The sequence below is a fragment of the Copadichromis virginalis genome, linkage group LG4 (assembly GCF_057382275.1).
Source record: "Copadichromis virginalis isolate Kocher_CV1m ecotype Utaka linkage group LG4, C_Virginalis_male_GT1.1, whole genome shotgun sequence".
Lineage (NCBI taxonomy): Eukaryota > Metazoa > Chordata > Actinopteri > Cichliformes > Cichlidae > Copadichromis > Copadichromis virginalis.
Window position 1 is genome coordinate 15,060,688 of NC_140621.1, and position 24,459 is coordinate 15,085,146.

General features: G+C 44.1%; 2 pseudogenes across 1 annotated transcript in view; both read left to right on the forward strand.

Moving 5' to 3' along the window:
- The first annotated feature begins 3,253 nt into the window (after window positions 1–3,253).
- The window catches only part of LOC146711072 (uncharacterized), a 32,378-nt pseudogene continuing 11,172 nt past the window's right edge, over window positions 3,254–24,459 (forward strand). The window contains exons 1-6 of the transcript XR_014920094.1: window positions 3,254–5,221; window positions 8,947–15,524; window positions 16,835–18,104; window positions 18,719–18,901; window positions 18,986–19,153; window positions 19,725–19,898. The product of XR_014920094.1 is annotated as an uncharacterized LOC146711072 (transcript). The remainder of the gene's footprint in view (window positions 5,222–8,946; window positions 15,525–16,834; window positions 18,105–18,718; window positions 18,902–18,985; window positions 19,154–19,724; window positions 19,899–24,459) is intronic.
- LOC146711073 (uncharacterized) lies at window positions 21,280–21,948 on the forward strand (annotated as a pseudogene).

Genomic DNA, 24,459 nt, shown 5'->3' on the forward strand with positions numbered 1-24,459 from the left:
TATATATAAACACCCAGCACGCCCCTGCGGGCGGTTTATCCTTCAAGCTCGGGTCCTCTACCAGAGGCCTGGGAGCTTGAGGGTCCTGCGCAGTATCTTAGCTGTTCCCAGGACTGCGCTCTTCTGGACAGAGATCTCCGATGTTGTTCCCGGGATCTGCTGGAGCCACTCGCCTAGCTTCGGAGTCACTGCACCTAGTGCTCCGATTACCACGGGGACCACCGTCACCTTCACCGTCCACATCCTCTCGAGCTCTTCTCTGAGCCCTTGGTATTTCTCCAGCTTCTCGTGTTCCTTCTTCCTTATATTGCTGTCATTAGGAACCGCTACATCGGTCACTACGGCCATCTTCTTCTGTTTGTCTACCACCACTATGTCCGGTTGGTTAGCCACCACCATTTTGTCCGTCTGTATCTGGAAGTCCCACAGGATCTTAGCTCGGTCATTCTCCACCACCCTTGGAGGCATCTCCCATTTTGACCTCGGGACTTCCAGGTTATACTCGGCACAGATGTTCCTGTACACTATGCCGGCCACTTGGTTATGGCATTCCATGTATGCCTTGCCTGCTAGCATCTTGCACCCTGCTGTTATGTGCTGGATTGTCTCTGGGGCATCTTTACACAGCCTGCACCTGGGGTCTTGCCTGGTGTGATAGACCCCAGCCTCTATGGATCTTGTACTCAAGCTTGTTCCTGTGCTGCCATGATTAGTGCCTCTGCTGTCTTTCAGTCCAGCTTTGTCCAGCCACTGGTAGGATTTCTGGATATCAGCCACCTCCTCTATCTGCCGGTGGTACATACCGTGCAGGGGCCTGTCCTTCCATGATGGTTCCTCGTCTCCCTCCTCTTTCTTGGGTTTCTGCTGCCTGAGGTATTCACTGAGCACTCGGTCAGTTGGGGCCATCTTCCCAATGTATTCTTGGATGTTCGTTGTCTCATCCTGGACTGTGGTGCTGACACTCACTAGTCCCCGGCCCCCTTCCTTCCGCTTAGCGTACAGCCTCAGGGTGCTGGACTTGGGGTGAAACCCTCCATGCATGGTAAGGAGCTGTCTTGTCTTTATGTCAGTGGCTTCTATCTCCTCCTTTGGCCAGCCTATTACCCCAGCAGGGCCCTGATCACGGGCAGGGCGTACGTGTTGATGGCCCAGATCTTGTTCTTACCATTCAGCTGACTCCTCAGGACTTGCCTGACCCTCTGCAGGTACTTGGTGGTTGCAGCTTTTCTAGCGGCCTCTTCATGGTTCCCATTCGCATGTGGGATCCCCAGGTACTTGTAACTGTCCTCTATGTCTGCAATGTTGCCTTCTGGTAGTTCAATCCCCTCAGTTCTGACTACCTTCCCTCTCTTTGCTACCATCCGACTACACTTCTCCAGTCCGAACGACATTCCAATGTCATTGCTGTATAGCCTGGTAGTGTGGATCAGTGAATCGATGTCTCGTTCACTCTTGGCATACAGCTTGATGTCATCCATGTACAGGAGGTGGCTATATATATATATATATATATATATATATATATAATCTTCTTCTTTAGCTCTCAGCGAAGGCGGTCGCACTTTTCTCCTCTCCTCCTCACCCTTATCTTCCCTGTCCTTGTCTTGTCTTGTGTGCATTACTTTCCCTGGAATAGCCTCCCACTGTCGTTCTCTAAAACCTAAAAGAGAATTATGGATTTAGGCCCAAGGCTGGAGCCGAACAATCACTCCCTGATAATGACTGTGTTACGGCTATTCTTCCCATCCCATGCAAGGACACCTAGATTGGCTGGAGGACTGTTTACTTAGCCTGATAGGCCGAAGGACACTGGCTCAGCTAAACTATGGACACGCACACACACACACTTACACTGATAAGCACTCACTCATCCCCTCTCCCTTTCCAACGCCTTCGATGCTTGTGCCCTACCGGGGAAGATAGCAGTCAACTGGACCAGCACAGATGCTGCAGAACCGGATGCGCTGTCTACACCGGCTCTCTCTTACCCTTTACCCGCCCCTGTTGCTTGTCTTGTGTTTCTATGGTGTATTGATAGTCATGTGCTTTTGTGCTGAGGTGTTTTTTCTGTTATCAAGCTGTTCTCCCACTAGGAGCTCAGTCTGAGTGGAGTTTTTTTTCCACATGTGTATATATATATATATATATATATATATAGGTTTGTAGCTTGAACCTATTCGCTGGAACGTTGAGGACAATATAATTACACAGCAAGCAAGACACGAAGTAGGCAAAGTTCTTCATGTTACTCATGCATGAGGGAGACCTGCCTGGAGCCAAGTGTCGTTCCACCACTTGACCTCCGTCAGACTCTCAGCCAGGCTCCCCATAGCACTCCTTTTATTGTGGTTACATGAATATGCATAGGGTCATTAACATATAGCATCTTACATAGGTATACATGTGAACAAAGAATACTGTGTGTGTGTGTGTGTGTGTGTGTGTGTGTGTGTGTGTGTGTGTGTGTGTTACTGCTTTTCAAAGGGTCATATAACATGAAAGCACGAAGGCAAACATCCTTGGTCAGGAAGAGGCTAGACCCCCCCTCACCCTAGATAACACGGTGAGGAAGTCAAGCAGTTAAAGCACTTAGACTAGAACAGACACAACTACGTTAATCCTACCATAAAACAATAAGACACGGTACGACCTCTCATGCTCCCAGAGTGCTGTCTAATACACACAAGGTTTGCAGACTATCAAGGATCAAAACCTCTACCAATCTACAACTAATTACAAAACTCTAAGCATATATAAGTAAATATTTCTAAGCATAAATGACAATCAACAATACAAATCTAACATATATATTTTAGAGATGGCACGATACAACATTTTTATGTCCGATACTGATATCATAAATTTGGATATCTGCCGATACCGATATGAATCCGATATAGTGTGTTTTTTAATCAATAAAACTGTTTTATTCAATATCTTGCTGCTTTTTGTATAAGTTAATACTCAAGTTTAAAAAAAACAAAAAACCACTAAAGCTATTCTGTTATACCTGTATGCAAAAAATACACTGCACCCAAAATATTTCATAGTTCAGCAATACTGATCAATCTAATAAACTTAAACCTACTCCATCCTCCCTATTCTGGTATTTTAAAGAGTAAGCAACCTAACTAATAGGGCTTTAAAACACCCAGCAAAAAAAAAAAAAAAAGGGAACCACCCACCACCTCGTGGTGCTTAATCGACGTAATAAACTTTCATTTGATGCAGTGTGAAAAAAAATGCACAGAAATCAATTCTTTTTCAAGAATAATTAAATAGATTCAACATCTTTCTTCAACAGAATTGGAGACTGCACAGATTGTACCTTCCCAAAGGAAAAAGTACTATAGCTTACTAGGGTATATTAGACTCAATAGTTACTATATACAGTAATGGACTTCTATACATTTTACATCAGATTAAAACTTTGGGTGTAAGATTCGGATAATTTATTTATTAAAAGCTAGACATTTTAAATGAGAATAAGAAAGAAAAGTATGTCTTTGTGCCCCCCTTTTCCCTGAAAGTTTAGCCAGGCCCCCCTGGGGGGAGATTTTCCGTTTTCGTTTTAAAAAATAATCCCGTCCACACGTAAATGCAGAAATGAATGAAAACGCTGCTAGGAACATGCCAAAGCAACAGGTGGCAATATGTTCCTGACAGTGTAGAAATGTTGGCCAATCAGAAGTCTAGAAGCCTCGGTGGGAAATAGTAAACAAGGATGGGGCATAGAAGCAGAACCGAGTCCTATGTGTGGAGGGACAGTAACTGTGTGTGTATATGTAAGCATTTAAACACTGCAGAGAGTACAATTAACAGTAACAGTATTGTAGAAATTCATTTCACCGAAACAATAACGCGGTGCACAGTGTGACGTCAAAAAAGGCGCACACCTTTGACGCTGCGTTTTCTCCGTTTTTCTCATCCACACGTAAATGCAAAAACTGAGTTTTCAAAAATATCCACCCTGGCCGGAGTTTTTAAAAATCTCAGTTTTCAAATCAAATTCAAATTCAAATTTTATTTGTCACGTACACAGTCATACACAGTACGACATGCAGTGAAATGCTCAGACAACTGCTCGTGACCTAAAGAAAAAAAGAAAAAAAAAGGAAAGGGCTATGAATAAGATAGGAAATAAATATGAAAAATTAAGAAATGTGTAAATTTAACTAGGAAGGAATAAAATATAAGAATATAAAATATAAAAAATGAAATAACTGTACAACACAAATTAGAATGAAGGGTAAATTTAACTGGGAAAGAATAAGATAAAATATATAAATTAAAGTTGAAAATAAAATAACTGTACAACAAAATACACAATACACAGTATAGAACTATATAAGAATGTATGAAGAAATATAAATAAATAAATATATATATATATATATGTTAAGTCTAATTGTTGAATGTCGCCATTGTGTTTCTTAAATTTGTATAGTCTTAGTTTAAGCAGTAGGATCAAAGCCATTCCTTTGATCCTGACCACCTCACCAGCCACTCTGTGCTGGGGGAGGTTTTATTGTAGATACATCCTAACTTGAAGATCTGTTTGATGTTTGGTAGAGCTTCCTACCCTTTGTATGGTTTCACTGTGTTATCTTTGGTAAACCATACATTGGGTGTGGGGGAAGACTACCCTCTTTATGACCAAGGATGTTGTTCCTGCTTTTAGGTTTTATGACCCTTTGACCAACACACACACACACACATTCTCACATAACACACACACATTCTCACACACACACACACACTCAGTGTATACATTTACATACAGTGCCTTGTCTTTGTAACCAAAGGGGGGTTGCAAGGGGAGGTGTTTTGTAAACTATTGTTTGAAGTTTGTCAATAAAAGGCGGCGAGAGGAGGCCACCAGTGTGGTCATTTCAACGTGCTGGTCACAGACGAGAGGCCTCCCTTGCGCAAGAAATCGATCGAACACTGTTGCCTTGCTTTTCTTTCATGGGAATAAGTCTTGGATACAGCGGGGTCTGAGTTTAGACCCAACATTTATTTGGTCCTTCGGAGCCGGAGCCTAACACATTGCATCCACCGAGGAGAGGGAGAGGACGCCACCGCAACGTCTGGGATGATTGACGTAAAGCCCTGGTGTTTTTGGCTTGCCACCAGGCCGGGAAGTTTGCGCCTGACCTCCCCTCGGGATGGATGACGATTGACGGGATCCAGAGACTCTTCCCATGAACGTAAACAAACAGTGAGTACAGAAGGCCTTAGAGAGCGTCTCTATAACCGTGTGAATGAATGTGGGATCCTAGATACGCGTCACCGTGATTCTGCGTGAAACGTTTGAGTCCCGGGGAGCGCTGGTCACGAGAGCGCACGTGGACCCAAAACAATAGAGAGCGGCTACGGGCTGTGCGTTAAACGTGAGTCCGGGAGCGCGCTAGCCGCGTGAGAGAGACGCAGGCTTCTCCGCCGTTTGGGGCGTAGAGAGTTCTCCGCCATTTGGGGCGTGGAGAGAACCTAGGTTCAGAGTCCGGAATCTCCGCCATTTGGGGCGTTGGAGAGTGTCCGAAGGTTGAATTCTCCGCCATATGGGGCGTTTGAGAGTTTTCAACAGAGAGCGCTAGCTGTGCGTGCAGACGCAAGCGATAGGCCTATGTTGTGTGTGTGTGCGGGCCAGACGTGGTCTGCGTGAGTGTGGCTGATTGTTGTCTTGTAATGGAGAATAAAATGTGTAAGTCTGCCTTAGAAGGAGATGTAAAATTTATGCAGAAAGTTTTACCAGGCAGCACGCAGTATGTAGGTTGTTGGTATAAGAAATGTGGATTTGAAGGGACATTAGTGGAAGTTAAGTGTAAAATGCTGGTAGAAAGAATATCTGTAAGTGTAGCAGGTAAAACAGGTAAAGCGAAGCAGAGGAAGGAATTGCAGTTAGCAGTTGCTAAGTTGTGGCTGGAGCAGGCTCAGAAGAGGAGAGAAGCACAGAATGTTAAAAGAGCAATATTGCAAGAAGTAGTTGTGAAACCTGAGGATGAAACTACAGCTCAATCCACTGCAACTACTCTAGAACAACACCGTAGAAAAGCATTAGGAAGAGCAAGAATGTTAGCAGAAAGTAGAGTCAGAGAAGAGCGTGAGAGAGCAGAAGTGGAGGAGAGATTAAAGGCATATTAGGAGCAGCATTGAGTCCAAGACAGACTAGGCAAGAGAGGAGACAGAAAGGAAAGAAAGTGAACACAAACGTTACAACTACATATCCATCCCTGACACAACACACACACAAAAAAAAAACATGGTGTTTCTGTAACAGAGTGTGAAGATGAAGAAAGTTTTTCTCCTGATCAATTCCGCGAGTGTGAGAGTGTCTGACGTCATGGTGTGTGTGAAAGGTATCCAGCTGGGGCAGACGTGATTCTGCAGGTCACCTGCCCAGTGGACAAAAAGAAATAAAATAGTTGTGTGGATGAATGATAGCACGAAGAGTGTTTGGTGTTTCTCAGTCTGAAACAGCTGTAATGCTATTTTCTGTTTTGGAGAAAAGTACAGTTAAAGAAAAAAAACAGAGAGAGATGTGTGTTGTTTTAAGCAGTGATGAGAATAATGGAAGTGTGATGAGAGATGAACACAAAAACATACTGAAAATGCATTAACTATACTAACCCCACATGCATATACACATACAATGATACTCATGAGACCAGACAGCATCTTAAGCATGAGATTCTGTTTGTCATCTTGTCCAAGTCACTAGTAAGATGAAAGTGATACATAGACTAGTGGACTGAATATTATAGGAGGACAGATGGTTGCATCATAGAGGAGGAAACAGAATGCTGATGAGAGGTCTTAAATGAGTGAGTTGAGTGAGCTGATTGTGAGTTTCTGGTGTGTGAAGAAGTTTTACCATGGCACACATTTAGTTACATGAGAACTAAAACTGATTATGTGCTAAGACAACAGGGTTATGCTGTATGTTGTGTGTATGGCTGATTGGATGAATGTTTGAGATTAAACTGGCTGTTTGATTTGTCTTTTATTACTAAAGTTGAACCTGCCAATTGGGTTGTTACGATTTATCCCCCTGGCATGAAGAACACGTGTCATGATTTAAACAAGACCTATCTTTCCTTTATTTTCTTTGATTTCTTTTATTTTCTTTCTTTTATTTTGTTACTTTCATGGTGCACTGAAAGTTTTGTTTGATGATCTCTGTTTGAGCAGATCTGCACGATTAGAACCGAAGCGTCGTCGAGAAAACTGTTGCAAAGTGAGCTTCTCCAAAATTAAAATGGGCTCTTATTTGGGACAATCAGGAAACAAATTCCTGTCCAAAAGGATTCAACGAGGAAATCCAGTCTAAATTATTTTTCTTTTTGAAATGACGTTGTTTTGCTGAGCGTGGAAACGAATGCGACGATAATTTCCACAATTAGCAAAAGAAGGAATCACTGAGTGAATGAGTAAGAATTTTAAAATAAATGGGGAACTGACTGACTGACTTAACACCATTGTGTGAAGTCAACCCCCACCTGACAAAGGTGTGGATGTATCTCTGTGTGTGTCTCTGTTGCAGGAGCAGGAGACCACAGGAGGAAACTTGGGTCACATGACTATGTGAACTCTGAAAATTTAACCTTTTAGTTTATATTTTTCTGTGTCTGTGAATTTACCATGTGTGTGTTATTCATAGGCTTGTGTTGCTCACAGAGATAACTGTGACAAAGTATGCACACACCTGCGCAGCGCTAATATTTGCATTTTCTTTTCTTACAGCATGCCAGTTCTTCATGTGAATTGATGATGCGATTTATACCAGGACAACTGGTTGATGTTCTTTCCCACTACAGGATTTCTGGGTTTATATGTGAATGACATTCTTTCCACGGCTAGGGTTAGCTAACTTTATGGTGTTTTTATGGCACCTCTGGAACCTGTTGACCTGTGTCTGACCTCCGTCTGACCACAGTCAATGGGTATTGCTAATGTTTGTTTCTCTGAGAATGCTGTGGAGGATTCGGCAGAAGCGGACAAGTGACATGAGTAAAACAAATAAGAGATTACGATATTTATGGAATAGTTTATTATGGGCTCATTTGCTGGCCACTTTTGGACCCATAATAAATATATGAGTGGAGTGACTTTGCTTAAGAGAAGTCACCGATTACATTAATGTTAACTGAGCACATGGGATGATCCATGTTTGAGGCGAATTATGGTAATGATAGTGATTTAATGATTTGAGAAAACCTGCACATGACACTTGTCTCGCCCGTGCTGAATGCTTATTACTTTTTGATATAATTGTTTATACGTGTGAAGTTTGATTTTATTTCCAGATCTTGTCTTCCAGGCCATGATGGCCAGTTTTTAAGACAGGGATCCAGGTTTGGTGAGTTGACGCATGAGAGTGTCCATGCGTCAAGAGGTGGGGTCCAGAAGTAACATTAAACAATGTTTTCTATTATTGTTGCAGTGATTTGTGTGATTAGCTGTTTATTTACAAGTATTAAACCTATGCAAGTGGTGCATCCATGTTCAGATGAGGCTTTGATGGCCTATAAGTGAAGTTCACTGATTATAATGTGGAATGACGTTGAGATGTTAAATAATTTGGAACAAATTATGGGAAAAAGTAGAAGTTTAATGAGTTTAGAATAAACCCGCAATGATACTTGTCTCTGTGATGCTGAATACTTTATTACTCTTATGATCTACAGTTGGTTGCAAATGTGAAGTTGTTTAAATTTAAGACTTTGTCTTCTGTGATACAGGAGCTGGGAGTTAAACAAGCTGAACATTTAAGTGCTGATTAATGTTCTTACACAGGGTTACAGCTTGGAGTGAAGCTGCTCCAAGGGACAAACCCTGGAGATTGTTTTAGGGAGACTGTGCAACACTCTTGTACATGTCTCATTGGGGAGTTGACACATGGCGAAAGCCGTGTGGCGAGAGGAGTGTCATTTTTTCAATTTGTAGATGTCGTGAGATGCCATGATGAGAAGGAGTGACTGAGAGGATCGCCCACAAAATGGAACCTGAGGGAGCGTGCCAAGCTCCAAAAAGTGACAGCGCAGAGGAGGTCCAGCGATGGACTTGTGGTTCTGTGAACAGCACAAATGCAAGGTGACTGTAAAATAACTAACAGCACTTTTTCCACAAGTGAAGCCAGTAACTTACTATCCTAAAAGATTAGCTCTAGTTGCTCGTGCTTTACCTCCATGCGTGAGACCAGTATGTGCAGCAGCTTAAGCTGTACAATGTTTCAATAGTTTATTTCACCTTTTGCAATTGTTAGTTCCACACGAGGTAGATGTCTACTACTGCAGACTAAACTTACATTTCTGTCACCTACAAGACACTTGTCTTTAATGTTACTGTTACTCTCACAACCACACATATTACCATAAAGTGGTGCAGAATTCTGAATCTGTCCAACCCTTTTTGCCAATGGAGGAGGGCACTTCTCATGAGAGTAGAGAGCGCGAGGAGAAGAAGTGTAAGCTGAGGGATGACTTAATAGATGTGCCACTCGTTGAGGGAAAGGTTTGGTTTGTTGATGATTTGAGTTTTACAACAGCAGAGGGACAGACTAGAACACGTTTTACTGTAGCTGACAGTGAGAGAGAGTTATCTATGTAGGACAACTAGCATGTTTCATATTTGCTTGAGCAGCAGAGATGCTAGCTTTAACAGAAGCGTGTAAAGCTGTAGAGAGACAATATACACTGATAGGTAGTATACATTTGCTACTGTACATTTCTTTGTAGTGCAGTGAGTGAGATGAGGTGTGACAACCTCTACAGGGAAACCTGCAGAACACACCAAACTCTTGCAAATTCTGCTGGATGCAGCGTTATTAACCAGTGGAATTGCCGTTTGTAAATGTGCAGCACACATGTGAGGGAAAGATCCGGTTGCATTAGGGAAAGTTCTTGCAGATAAGATCACAAAAGAGGCAGCTGTAGTTAAACATGGTGTTAACCTTTTATCAGTACAGCATTAGCAGACATGCAGGCCCACTCACCTACTGCAGGAAAACAGTTGTGACTTACAGAGGGAGCAAGCTTGCAGGATGATTTTTTTATCTGTGTGATAAACCAGTACTGCCTAATAATTTGTATAAGACTGCTGCTATTTTGAGCCATTGGCTATGCCATGTCTCAAACAGGAGGGAGATGAGCAGTCGTTATACTCACTCTAGGATTATTAAATACTTTTAAAAAAAAAACTTTTTTGCAGAGAGAACTAATGGAACAGTAAAGTTAAGATTTAGGAAGACAGGCAGGACATGGTTAGACTGTATAGAATAAGTACACGAGGATTACTCCAACAGAGAATGGTCTGACTCTTTGAGATTACACATGTTAGAGGATTTAGAGTTAGAGTTAGAGTTCCAGTCTTCTGTAGTGATGATAGAAAAGCAGAAGAGAGAGCATATTAGCAGATTAGATGCTTGAAAATGTTTAAAAGTAAAGTAGTTATGAGAACAAATGATCTGCCAGATGATTCTGTTTCTTCGCAGGAGCAGAGCCTGAAGTCTGGAGATTGGATGATGATAAGGCCATGGAGAGGAAGTGCTGGTCCAGTCCACGATGGGAAGGTCCATATCGGATGCTGCTGACGATGACCACAGCAGTGAAGATTGCTGGAAGGAACACTTGGATACATCAAGCGCACTGCAAGAAGGTGACACACATCCAGGCCAGCTCGGAGTAAGTGGCAGGAAGACCGGGAACAAAGGGGGGGGGGAAAGCCTCCAGGGCCCCTCGTCTCAATCCGGTGAAGAAACCAACTGAGCCACAGGTACTCATCAGAATGGCTGGGAATGTGCTGTGCATCTTCTTGTGCCTGTGGACCCTGAGTGGGATGACAGGGAGCGCACTGGGACAGAGCGAACCACACCAAGTACCCGCATGGGTTTTCAACAACTACTGGTGGCAGTTTAAGAACACAACCGCTCACATAAACAACGAGACCAATGGTTATGCTTGTGATGCCACTGGCTACACATTCTTCTGGACTGTGGCCCTGTAGCATCACTGAGAGCGAGACAGTTTGTTTGGTTGCTTTAGCAACACATCCAGGAACACTGCCAACTTTTCAACTGCTCTGAACCTGAATGGAAGGTTGATTCACCAGTAGCTGGGAAGGTGAACTGCTCTGGTAGGACAGACCTGCTCGTCTGACTCAAAGAATATGACTTGTTGCAGGACATTATACAGTTAAACGAACTGGAAACAGGCCAATTGCCTATGTGTATGAAGGACAATGGATTAGCCCAAGTTGGAGATTAACCATGGAACATGGCAACATCACCTATTCTTTTGTCTTTTGCAAGAAGGATGTAAACAGAGAAGCCTTTTGTCTACATTTACATCATGAACACTTGAGGTTTTGAGCCAAGAAGATCAAAACACCTTGATCCAATTTCCTTTACAAAGCTTTTTCTGCGGTGACAACAGGACAGGAGAAGAGTTGTAAATGCAGATAATTCACAAGTTGACTCTAACCCCCACAGGATGCCTACAGTGAGAAGATTTGGGGGGTTGATAGGAGTCATAAAGAAGGGTGTTGACTTGCTGCAGCTTTGAAGTTAGCTGAGAGCCATATGGACAAACAATAAAGTCAACTGATGCATTTAAATACCTATGTCTGTATACAGTTGGATTGTAGAGACATATGATTTTTGAGAATGATGATTCTTCTTGTTTGACCTTTGACATTCAGTTGTTTACTTGAAGAAATACATAATGAATTGCACGACAGGAGTAGATCCGCCACAAGGCTGGATAGCTTGGTTACCGTCTGGTCCTTGGTGGCATCTTCTTTTGAAGATATTAATTCCTGTTTTTGAACTGTTGATACTGATTTGCTTATGTATAGGATGTAGTTTACTGTGCATGAATGAAATCTACACTGACACTGTCTAAACAAAGGGTGCATAAGTTGAAATTTAAGAACAATGACAAAAAGGAGGGAAATGTTAAGTCTAATTGTTGAATGTCGCCATTGTGTTTCTTAAATTTGTATAGTCTTAGTTTAAGCAGTAGGATCAAAGCCATTCCTTTGATCCTGACCACCTCTCCAGCCACTCTGTGCTGGGGGAGGTTTTATTGTAGATACATCCTAACTTGAAGATCTGTTTGATGTTTGGTAGAGCTTCCTACCCTTTGTATGGTTTCACTGTGTTATCTTTGGTAAACCATACATTGGGTGTGGGGGAAGACTACCCTCTTTATGACCAAGGATGTTGTTCCTGCTTTTAGGTTTTATGACCCTTTGACCAACACACACACACACACATTCTCACATAACACACACACATTCTCACACACACACACACACTCAGTGTATACATTTACATACAGTGCCTTGTCTTTGTAACCAAAGGGGGGGGTTGCAAGGGGAGGTGTTTTGTAAACTATTGTTTGAAGTTTGTCAATAAAAGGCGGCGAGAGGAGGCCACCAGTGTGGTCATTTCAACGTGCTGGTCACAGACGAGAGGCCTCCCTTGCGCAAGAAATCGATCGAACACTGTTGCCTTGCTTTTCTTTCATGGGAATAAGTCTTGGATACAGCGGGGTCTGAGTTTAGACCCAACAATATACACACACAATAACAGCAGCTGTACAAGTATTAAGTGGAAATGAAGAATATAGTGACCAGTGTTGTGGAATCCACATTATGTCTTGTGCAGTGCAAATATGCTTAAAGTGATTTAAGTGATGAAGTGAAAACAATGTCCAGAAAGTCCAGTGTGTGTGTAAGAACCATATGTGTGGGTCAGTACTGTGTGGTGGTGTGATTGAGAGACCGTATCGCCTGCGGGAAGAAGCTCCTCCTCAGTCTCTCTGTGTTGGTCTTCAGGGAGCGGAATCGCTTTCCTGACCTCAACAGAGAGAACAGTCTGTTGTTGGGATGGCAGAGGTCCTTCACGATCTTCCTGGCCTTGGTCCAGCACCGCCTGCTGTAGATTGAGTGCAGGTCAGGGAGCTCGGAGCGGATGGTGCGCTCAGCTGACCGTAGAGCTCGTCTGTCCTGCATGGTGCTGTTCCCGAACTAGGTTAAGATGTTTCCCGTCAGGATGCTCTCTATGGTGCACGAGTAAAAGTTCCTGAGCACCTTGGAGGGCAGTTGGAAGTCTCTCAAGCGTCTGAGGTGGTAGAGACGCTGACGGGCGTTTTTCACCACGGTGTTGATGTGACAGGACCATGACAGGTCCTGCGTGATGTGAACTCCGAGGTATTTGAAGCTGTCCACTCTCTCCACTGGGCACTCGTTGATGACAGGGGTCTGGTAGTTCCTCTCCTGCTTAGTGCTGAAGTCCACTATCAGCTCCTTTGTCTTACTGACGTTTAGAAGGAGGTTGTTCCTCTGGCACCAGTTCTCCAGATTCCTAATCTCCTTCAGGTAGGCCGTCTCGTTGACATCAGAGATCAGGCCCACCACGACGGTGTCGTCAGCAAACTTGATGATGGTGGTGGAGCTGGTAGTGGCCACACAGTCATATGTGTACAGAGAGTACAGCAGGGGGCTCAGAACACACCCCTGGGGGGCTCCAGTGCTGAGAGGGGTGGAGGCTGAGACATGTCCGCCCATCCTTACTGCCTGTGGTCTGCCAGTTAGGAAGTTGGAGATCCACTGACACATAGATGAGCTGAGTCCCAGATGCTCCAGCTTGGTGGTGAGTGTGGAGGGAATTATGGTGTTAAATGCAGAGCTGTAGTCTATGAAGAGCATTTTAACATAATTCCCCCTTCTAGTGTCCAAGTGAGTGAGTGATGTGTGGAGGAGATGAGAGATGGCATCGTCTGTGGAACGATTTGGACGGTAAGCAAACTGTAGTGGGTCCAGTGTGTCTGGTAGTGAAGAAATGATGAAGTCTCTGACCAGGTGTTCAAAACACTTCATCACTACTGAGGTGAGGGCTACAGGGCGATAGTCATTGAGAGAAGCAGGGTGGGGTTTCTTCAGGACAGGAACAATGATGGACTCTTTGAAGCATGTGGGGATCACCGACTGAGATAAAGAGATGTTGAATATCTCAGTGAACACAGGAGCTAGCTGGTATGCGCAGTCTCTGAGGATACGACCTGGGATGCCGTCTGGTCCTGCTGCTTTCCTGGTGTTCACTCTCTTGAAGGCTCTCCTTACTTCATGCTCAGAGATGACGAGCACTTTTCCGGTGCTGGCAGTATCTTCCTGTCTGCAGCCGTTAGCGCCGCTAGCACTAGCATTGTTGGAGTCCTTAGCTGCAGCCTCGAAGCGAGCATAGAAAGTGTTCAGCTCGTCTGCCAGAGTCACGGCCGCGTTCGTCATACCGGTTGTTGGTGCTTTATAGTCCGTTATTGTCCTTAGTCCCCGCCATAGGCTCCTAGAGTCACTCTGTTGGAGTTGTGACTCTAGTTTCCTCCCGTAGCGCTGCTTCGCCTCTTTCACCGCCCTCCGCACGTTATATGACGCGGCTTTGTACGGGTCCATGTCCCCCGTCGTGAGTCCCGTGTTGTAGGCAGCGGTGCGGGATCTCAGAGCGTCGCGGATGGTTTTATCCACCCACGGCTTCTGGTTGGGAAACGTTGTGATAGTCTTTGTCTCCACGGTATCATCCGCTAGTTTCCTGATGAATCCCACAACCGTTTCCGTAAACACGTTGGCATCATCATCGGAGCTGTTTCTGAACATGCCCCAGTCTACGTCATCGAGTGCGTCCTGTAATGCGGCCACCGATTGATCCGTCCAGTGCGCGACCTTCCTCTGAACCGGAACTTCCTGTTTCAGCCTTTGTTTGTATTTTGGCATGAGGAAGATGGCGGCGTGATCGGATTTGCCAAATGGAGGGCGGGATTGGTCCTTTCACCTCTGGTGGGGCAGGTGATGGGCAGGTGATGTGTTGATAAAAGTTCGGCGCTGCGCGTTTGAGGTTGGCACTATTAAAGTCCCCCGTCACAATAAGCGCAGCGTCCCGGTGTTGTGTCTGGTGCTGTGTGAGTGCCTCATGCAGCTCGGATAAGGCGGTGACCGTGTCCGCTTGTGGTGGAATATAAACGGCACTTACAATGACCTATTTAAATTCCCGAGGTAGATAAAAAGGACGACACATGATGGATAGTAGTTCCAGATTTGGTGTGCAGGAGCGTGTGAGAGGAACAATGTTCGCACTGTTGCACCAGTTGTTGTTCACCATTAAACACACGCCGCCTCCCCTTGACTTCCCCGAGTCCCGTGTCCTGTCCATGCGGTGAACCGAGAAGAACTCGGCCGGCTGGATGGCGTGGTCCGGCACCGCAGGGTTCAGCCATGTCTCGGTGAAGCAGAGGAGATTGCAGTCCCGAATGTCTCTCTGGAACTTTATCCTGGCCCTGAGGTCATCAAGCTTGTTCTCCAGTGACTGGACGTTGGCGAGCAGGATGCTAGGCAGAGGTGTGCGGTGTGCACGAGCTCTCAGCCTGTTTCCTGACGCCGGCTTGCTTCCCTCTAGGCCGCCGCCACTTCCCTTTGTTCGCCCTCAAGATCTCACTCGGCCAGCTCGGATCCGGAGTTAAAATCTTCGAATTGTGAGTACATTGTATCCCAATAGAAACAAGAGTGTCACTGTCATACCTAATGTACCCAATGGTGATGATTTTGCCGATTTAGAAACGCTGAAAACTAACTTAAAAAACAAAGACAAAGAAAAAGTGGTCGGAGAAGTCGTGACGGCAGCCGACCTCACCGGCGCCATCTTTGTATATGTTCAGTGACCGAAAACGCCGTTTACGTGTGGACGAAAGGCGCAAACGCATAGAAAAATCTGCGTTTTCAAAAATACCCAGGTACGTGTGGACGTAGCCTTGAATTCATTCTTTGAAAACATGGACACCATATCCTCTTGACCAATTAAGGAGAGGGACCAACTATATTATTGCCTAAGGAATTGGCAGTTTCCTCATCTATAACGGCATTGTGGCATGGCTTCATAATAGAAGAGGTTTTTTGCCTACAATCAAGACCTTAAAACAACTGAAACATTTGATAAATTATTAAATGAAACATTTAATGATGTATCAGACAACAGTTTAAACATTTGATGATCATTTTTTATATGCTCTATTGTGAATAAAATACAGGTTTGGATTTGAGGCTTTATTTAAGATACTTATTGCAGCCATTCTGAGGGCTTTTTTATCCTTTACCAAGGTCAAAATGACCAAGTTAACGTTAAAATTATGTGTTTTGGTTGAAATTGGTGGTTTTCCTCTTTACCTACAGCAGAAGATGTCATCAAGGAGGTCTTTAAAAAGAACAAAGAATATCTAAGGCAAAAGTGTCAGTGGGAGTTGGAAGGCAATGAAAAGTCTCGTATGGATGAAAAATCATTGGATAAAATTTACACACAGCTCTACATTATACAAGGAGAGAGTGAACATGTCAATGAACAACATGAGATTTGGGAGATTGAAGATAAAGAATCAAATTGTTGAGGGTACTTGAATCAACTGTAATGATATCTTTAAACATGTGCAAGGCGACAAGGACATGACAGCAATTCGGACTGTGATGACAAAGGGAATTGCTGGCATTGGAAAAACTGTCTCTGTGAAGAAATTCATCCTTGACTGGGCAGATGGAAAAGCCAATCAGGACTTGGACTTCATCTTTATGTTTCCATTCAGGGAGCTAAATCTGGTCCAAGATTATCAGATTAGCTTTGAGAACCTTGTGAAAACATTCCATCCAGAACTTAAAACCATAGCAGTTGCGAGAGCTTTGGCTGATCGTGAAGTTTTGTTCATCTTTGATGGTCTCGATGAAAGTCAACTTCAGCTGAAATTCAAAACGACCACAGTACTGATTTCTTTTGATTTTGTGTCCTTTGGTCTTGCAGTCTTTCTGGCAATACTGAAGGTGTCCTCAGTGGACACTCTGGTGACCAACCTTATCAGGAAATATCTTCTTCCCTCTGCACTTGTTTGGATTACCTCAAGACCAGGAGCAGTTCAACGCATTTCTCGTGAGTATGTTTACCAGTGGACTGAGGTCAGAGGATTTGATGATCCACAAAAAATAGAAAGAGAGTTGAAGACAAAGCAGTCGCTGAAAAAAATAATTGAACACATGACAATGTCACGGAGCCTGTACATTATGTGTCACATACCTATCTTCTGTTGGATTGCTGTAGATGTTTTTGAGTATTTGATGCGTAAAATGAGAAACACCAAAGATGGAAACCAAAAAATACCCACAACTCTTACTGGGATGTACACACACTTCCTTCTTATTCAGACAACGATAGCTAATGGAAAATATGGCGACCAGGAAGAGCCTGATACAGCAGAGATCTTTAAGTCAAATGAAGAGTTCATTTTGAAATTAGGCAGGTTGGCTTTTGAGCAACTAGAAAAAGGCCGGATCATATTCACTGCTAAAGATCTGAAGAAGTATGACATAGATATAACGAAAGCTGGAGTTTAATGTGGGTTGTGTACAGCAATATTCAAAGAAGAGAGTGTGTTCCTAACAAAGAAACTTTACTGCTTTGTGCATCTCACAGTTCAAGAGTATTTTGCTGCTCTCTTTGTATATCACAGTTTTGTAAATAAAAAAATTGATTCTGAAAGTCTCAAGGATTTCATGCTAAAAGGGTCTGATGAAGAGCTCAAGTCTATCTTGGAAACAGTTCCAGTGGATCTACCTTTGAATGAACTGATTGAAATTACAATAGCTAATTCGGCTCCTAGAACGACCGGAGAACTGGACATGTTCCTCAGGTTCCTTATTGGCTTGTCTCTACAATCATCAGAAGAACCACTTCAAAGCCTGATTCAGCAGACTGAAGAGCATTCAACAAATATTGAGGAAATTCGGTCAAGTCTATTAGAAATAGATTTGTTTGACTGCTCAGCTGAAAGATGTCTAAACCTTGTCCACTGCCTGACTGAGTTGAAAGACAATTCCCTACATGATTCAGTATGAAAGTATCTGAAACCAAATTGTTTTCCTGAATCACCGCTCTCTCCTGTTGAGTGTTCAGCTCTGGCTGACTTGATTCTGATGTCAAACACACCTCTGGATGAATTCAATCTCAAGAAATACAGACCATCAGGAAAAGGTATCTTTAGACTTCTTCCAGCTGTGAGAAACTGCAGAAAAGCAAGGTGAGTTGGTGCTTTATACAAGAATGTTATTCAGTTTACCGCACTTTATCTATAATTGTATGTTGTTGTTTTGTTTTGTTTTTTACAATTATTGTTATTGAACAGAACCAGATACCAACTATGTGACTTTTATGCTCAGTTCCTGAATACCCTGTCCTATGCCGTTTTACCTAGGACCGGACTTTTTAATCCATACATTCATGTTAACTGATTTATCTGGCATTTTGACATCAATCATCTGTTTAAAATATTGTTCTTTTCACGCTGCAGGAGGTGTTACAGTTAGCTAATCAGCGCCTTTACCATTTTGTGTGCCACAAAAGGAATATTTGAAACATCTAATGCTTATTTTGATTTGGTATGTTGTTGTGGACTGGTTCTATATAAGTAAAATGAAATTGTAAGATCTAATTGATCTTTTTTTTTTTTAAATGTTCAATTAGGGAAAACTAAATCCTTTCCCCTATGGAAATCCCGTAATATTGGACTGTGTCAGGGTGCAGATGGAAAAGGGGTTTATTGAGTTCACAATTTTCTATTAAGTTAAGAAATAATGTATGCTTTTAAAAACTGTATCTGATATTTAAACAATTGTCCTTTTATTAATTCTACAGAATCTCAGGTGTAAATGTTGGTGTTTGGGAATATAAAACTATCTCTTCAGCTCTTTGCATGCCACACTCTGTGTTAACTGAACTGCACATAGTGAATAGTACTTTTGGCAGTAGGGCGGATAAATGTGCAGAAACCTTGGCTGATGGACTGAAAAATTCTCAGTGTAAACTAGAAGCTCTAAGGTTAGTAAAATTATCATATTTATATGATTGTTTTGTAACATTTTGTACTGATTTCTTTTGATTTTGTGTCCTTTGGTCTTGCAGTCTTTCTGGCAAAGGGCTTGCAGAAAGAGAGATGGAAGATTTTGCATCAGCCATAAAATCAGTCATCTCAAATCTAAGAGAACTAGAGTTGAGTGGTGACATACTTGAGGACTCATTGTTCTCTGTACTGTCTGTTGGTCTAGGCTGCCCTAAACTTGAGAAGCTCAGGTCAGTTTAAGATATCGTGGTATGATGTGTTGCTTTTTGAAATCTTTTAGCCTACTTTACTTTGTCAGACAGGTTCTAGTTAAAGGAAGTCTTGATTCAACAGGTCCGGAAGTAACCAGGCCTGGGTGTAGATAGTGAAATTGAATTGAGCCTTCTAAAAATACCCAGTGGTCAGAACTAGAGCTTCTTCTTCCCTGTAGCTAAAGGAGAAGATTGTGGATCACCAAGTTTTCTGGGGATGAATAAATTTTGTGTTCATGTAAAGTGCTTTGGCTCAGAATGGGAGCACTAATCTGCAGTAGTGGGTCCTGTTTGGCAGAGGAGAAACAGCCTTTGCTGATTTAAGTGGATACATGTGAGGTGACACCATACAGTAACTCTAATTGTAAACAGTGTTTAAAAGATTAACAATTAGTCAAAATCTTCTATGTAAAAGTGTCTCCCCCCACAGTCACTAAAATTCACAACTTAGTGTCTTGTTTTCTTAGATTAGAAGGACATTTGCTAAAACTTGGATAGTATAATCTATGTTTATATCTAATCTAATGTTTTTTATCCTCTGTGCCAAAAGAATGAACTGACATTATAGGACTGCGGAAATCTGCAAAATGCTGGTGACAGCATTCACATCCAAACCTTTTTACCTGAGAGAACTGGAACTAAACTACACCCAGTTTAAAGACTCGGAAATGAAGATCCTCTCAGATGGACTGAAGAACAAAAACTGTAGACTGGAGGTACTGAGGTAAAGCACTGCATCAAAAAAACATTTGAAGCAGGATTTAGATACTTGAGAATTTTTACTTTTGAGTTTAAAATAGCAAAAAATTGTATGTATATATATAGTGTGTGTGTGTGTGTGTGTATATGTACATATCTATCTATCTATCTATCTATCTATCTATCTATCTATCTATCTATCTATCTATCTATCTATCTATCTATCTATCTATCTATCTGTGTATGTATGTGTGTGTGTATATATATATATATATATATATATATATATAGCGTTTTAGGTGATCTATTCAGGCAGTTCCTGGTTTTAGTTAGCAAGGTAGCCGACTCCTGAGGAGTCAGCTGGATGGTAAGAACAAGATCCGGGCTATCCAGACCTACAACCTGCCCATGATCAGGTACCCTGCTGGGATAATAAGCTAGCCAATGGAGGAGATAGAAGCCATCGACATCAAGACAAGGAAGCTCTTCCCCATGGACGGTTTCACCTCAAGTCTAGCACCTGGAGGCTGTATGCTACACGGAAGGAAGGAGGCCGGGGACTGGTGAGTGTCAGCACCACAGTCCAGGATGAGACAACGAACATCCATTACTACATCAGGAAGATGGCCCTGACCAGTCACGCATGCTCAGTGAATACCTCAGGCAGCAGAAACCCAAGAAAGAGGAGGAAAAAGAGGAACTATCATGGAAGGACAGGCCCATGCACAATATGTACCACCGGCAGATAGAGGAGATGGCTGATATCCAGAAATCCTACCAGTGGCTGGACAAAGTTGTACTGAAAGACTGCGCGGCCATATTCTCTTAATATCATATAGCTATTTCTAGAGGCAAGAATTTTTATACTAGATTCTGTTTTAAATCAGGTTGTGATCTTAAAGTCAATAACACTGATTTTAACGTAATTACAACAATTGTAATGTCTTTTAAATCTTAAACTACCTTTTCCCCAGTAAGGGTTATGGTGAAATTTAAGTTGTCCTTCGAAAGAAGCGTACTTATAGTTACACTCTGGTGAACTGTAATCGTGTTAGGTGATCTGTTCAGGCAGTTCCTGGTTTTAGTTAGCAAGGTAGCCGACTTTGTGTAACTTAGGCTAACGCGTTACGGCGAGCCTTTTCAGTGTCCGTCTAGCTTTAACTTGTTAGCAGGCCACAAACCGTATTAGTGTCTCACTAGCATTAGCTTGTTAGTCAACCTCAGGGTTCGGTTAGCATTAAGTTGCTAACGATATTGGCTAGCAGAATGCAGCTAACATATCACAATGACCTGACTCCCGCTACGACTAGCTTGGATTTAATCCCCACTGCTAGCTCTGACTACGAACAGGCTAATGTGTTGCGATGAGCCTGGTGTAGCCTGGTCTCACCCCCTTTCCGCTAACTATGTCTACGGCTCCTACCCCCGCCAAGGGGTCAGAACCAAAGGCCAAAGAGGCTGCATCCCTCATACAATGTGTATTATCTGTATGGGTGCCAAGCATGCTCAGGCTTCACTGGTGGACCCTCAGGGATGCCCCCATTGTGCGTTTATGTCAGAGAAAGTCCTGGAAAGGAGGCTGAGAGTAGCAGCAATGAACATTTTGGACCCCCACCTGTCGGCTGCTATTGCTACGAGTGACATCCGTCATCGGCGAGCCTCCATGAGCTGGGCGGACATGATGAAAGAATAGTCCCTGCTCATGCCCCCATTGTTCGAGGACTTCCTTGATCAAAACGTGGGCGAGTCGGGTGGCGAGGACGGAGAGGGTGATGCCAACTTCGACCTACTCAACCTAGAGGACATGTATGATAAAGAGGAGCATGACTCCACCTACCCTCCCCAGCAGTCCAGGTCACTGAATGGGGCAGAATTTGCACCCCCGGCGTACAGCAATTTATACAAGGTCTGCAAATGGGCTGCTAGGTATCCCATGGCCAGCCGCCCAGGATATCGAAGGGGCAGGACCGAACCTGCATGATGGCAAGAGGCTCCCACCAGCCTCAGTCAGAAATTCTAGAAGACATGGGCTGTCAGCTGGATTCGGGTTCCCTAAATCCAGCCCTCTGGGATGAAATCTGCATGGTTAATGATCTCATCCTTCGCTCCTCCAGGAGAGCAGTCCAAGGTTGTGGGCGTGTAATGGGCCTTGCAGTCTCGGGTGAGAGAGACATGTGTCTAAACCTGTCAGGCTTAGATGATGCTCAGAAGGCTGAGGTCATGGATGCAGCCTATGACCCGACCAAGGGTCTCTTTGGCCCTACCCTGGAGAAAATAAGAGAGACAAGCACCCACAGAAAGCAGGAGGGAAAAGCATTCAATCTCTGCTTGCCCAGAACCCCTAACCCACAACCTCAGCAGGTGCCAAGAGCTGCTTTGCGGCAGCAGCAGTAGCTGTGAGAGGGAGACAGAGTGGGGCCAGGATAGAGAGAGGAGAAGGGAGGCCCTCAATCCGCTTGCTCACCAGGTCAAAGTTGAGAATCCAAGACCTTGGGGCAAGCATTCTGGAAAGAAAATAAAAACAAAAGAAAATCACTGCCATTTCTCCTTGTCCCCAGCTGGGGGAGCTTACGCTCTTTGTGAGGGGGACAGCCCCAACTCCTTCCAGGAGACAAAGGTGACGTCGTCTTTCAGTGGAGGAAAGTTGTGCAGTTTCAACACTGTCTCCGCCTCCTTGGCCTCATAGTCTCGGTGATATCGTGGTACATTTGGAGCTGCTCATGATGAGGGATTTTCAGCAGTGAATTGCCTCTCTGCGGCTCTGCCCTCACCCACATCTCGGTCACAGTGTAAAAATAACACAGTCCTGTATTGCGGCTCTCGGCCATGGAGGAGCCTGACAGCTCTCGCTGCGGGGGTACCTCTGGGGGCAGTATCATCCAGGGGGACTCTGACCATAGACTGTCCCTGTCAGGTTGGGGTGCAACTATGATGGGCAGAGCAGTGAATGGCGTTTGGTCGCGGCGACTGGCTCTGAATCACATAAATCTGCTGGAGCGCAGCGCAGTGCTCTTAGCTTTACAGCATTTTCTGTCATATCTCCGGTGGCAACATGTTTTAGTGAAAACAGACAACTCCATGGTAGTTGCTTTTAAGAACTGCCAGGGCGGTACCCGTTACCGGCAACTACACAGGTTAGCCAGGGAAGCAATTGTGTGGAGCAGCACACAGCTTCTCTCCCTTCGAGCAACTCATGTGCCAGGAATTCTAAATAGGGGGGCCGATCTCCTGTCCAGAGGGAATCCACTGTTCGGAGAATGGAGACTTCACCCACAGGTGGTGGAGCAGATATAGATAGATCTCTTTGCCTTGCGAGAAAACATTGTCCACTGTTTTTCTCCCTGTCAGACACAGATGCCCCACTGGGCGTGGATGAGCTGGCTGATCCTTGGCCAAACACACTACTGTATGCTTTCCTTCCCCTCAGCTTCATCTCCCCAACACTGATCAGAGTGAGGGATCAGGGGCTGTCGCTGATTTTAATAGCCATGAAAAGCAGGCAATCCCTTTTCAGTGTTCAGTGGTGGAGCTGTTGTGTTTTCTTCAGAACATGCTGGACAAAAGGAGAGCTTTTTCCACTATAAAGGTCTGTTTGGCAGCTATCTCAGCCTGCAATGTGGGGTTTGGTGATAAACCTTCCTGTCACCACCTACTTGTATGACGCTTCATGAGGGGTCTGTGTCAAACGCTCCCAGTCTCTAGACCACTGGTCCCTTTATGGGATCTGTCAGTTGGTTTAGACACCCTCTCCCACCACCCCTTTGAGCCTTTTGGGGCAGGGGAGTTGTAGTTTATCTCGTAAGACCGCTCTGCTGTTAGCTCTAACCACAGCTACGCAAGTAAGTGAATTGCAGGCTCTGTCTATCCACCCCTCTTGTTTACAGCTGGCTCCTGTACTCACTAAAGCATGCCTAACCCAGCCTTTGTCCCTAAGGTGATGGAAAGATCATACAGGTGCTCTACAGTAGAGCACCTGTACTTATGTTGACAGGAAAGCTGGATTCAGGAAGGCAGATCAGCTGTTTGTTTCCTGGGCCTCCCCTCACAAGGGCAGGCCCTTACCACGCCAGAGGCTAGCTCATTGTAGAAGCCATACCTCTGGCTTATAGCTGTAAGGGCTCGCAGGCCCCCCCCCCCCGGGACACTGAGCTCAGTCTACTAGGTGTGTGGCCACATACTGGGCTTTGTTCAGAGGTGTTAGTCCAGGATATTTGCGCTGCAGCAAGCTGGGCTACACCACACACGTTTGTCCGGTTTTATAGGCTGGATGTAGTGCCCCAGGTTTGACCTGAGATCCTGGAGTTGTACTGGAGCGTAGCTTTGGAAGCTGGCGCAATCTGGGAGGGTGCCATATCTCCCATAGTGAAACACTGAGCTAAGTTAAAAAAAGAATGTTAGGTTATTTAATGTAATCCCTGGTTCTTTGATAACAGAGAGGGGTATTTCGCCAACACTTCCCCCTTGCTTGGGCACAGAAATCTGCTTGGAATGGGACTGGTCGGTCGTGTTAGAAGGAGGGGGTGGAGCCCTGAGCACGGCTCAACAAGTCTTTCATAGACAGACGTGGTGTCATTAAAGCTTCTGTA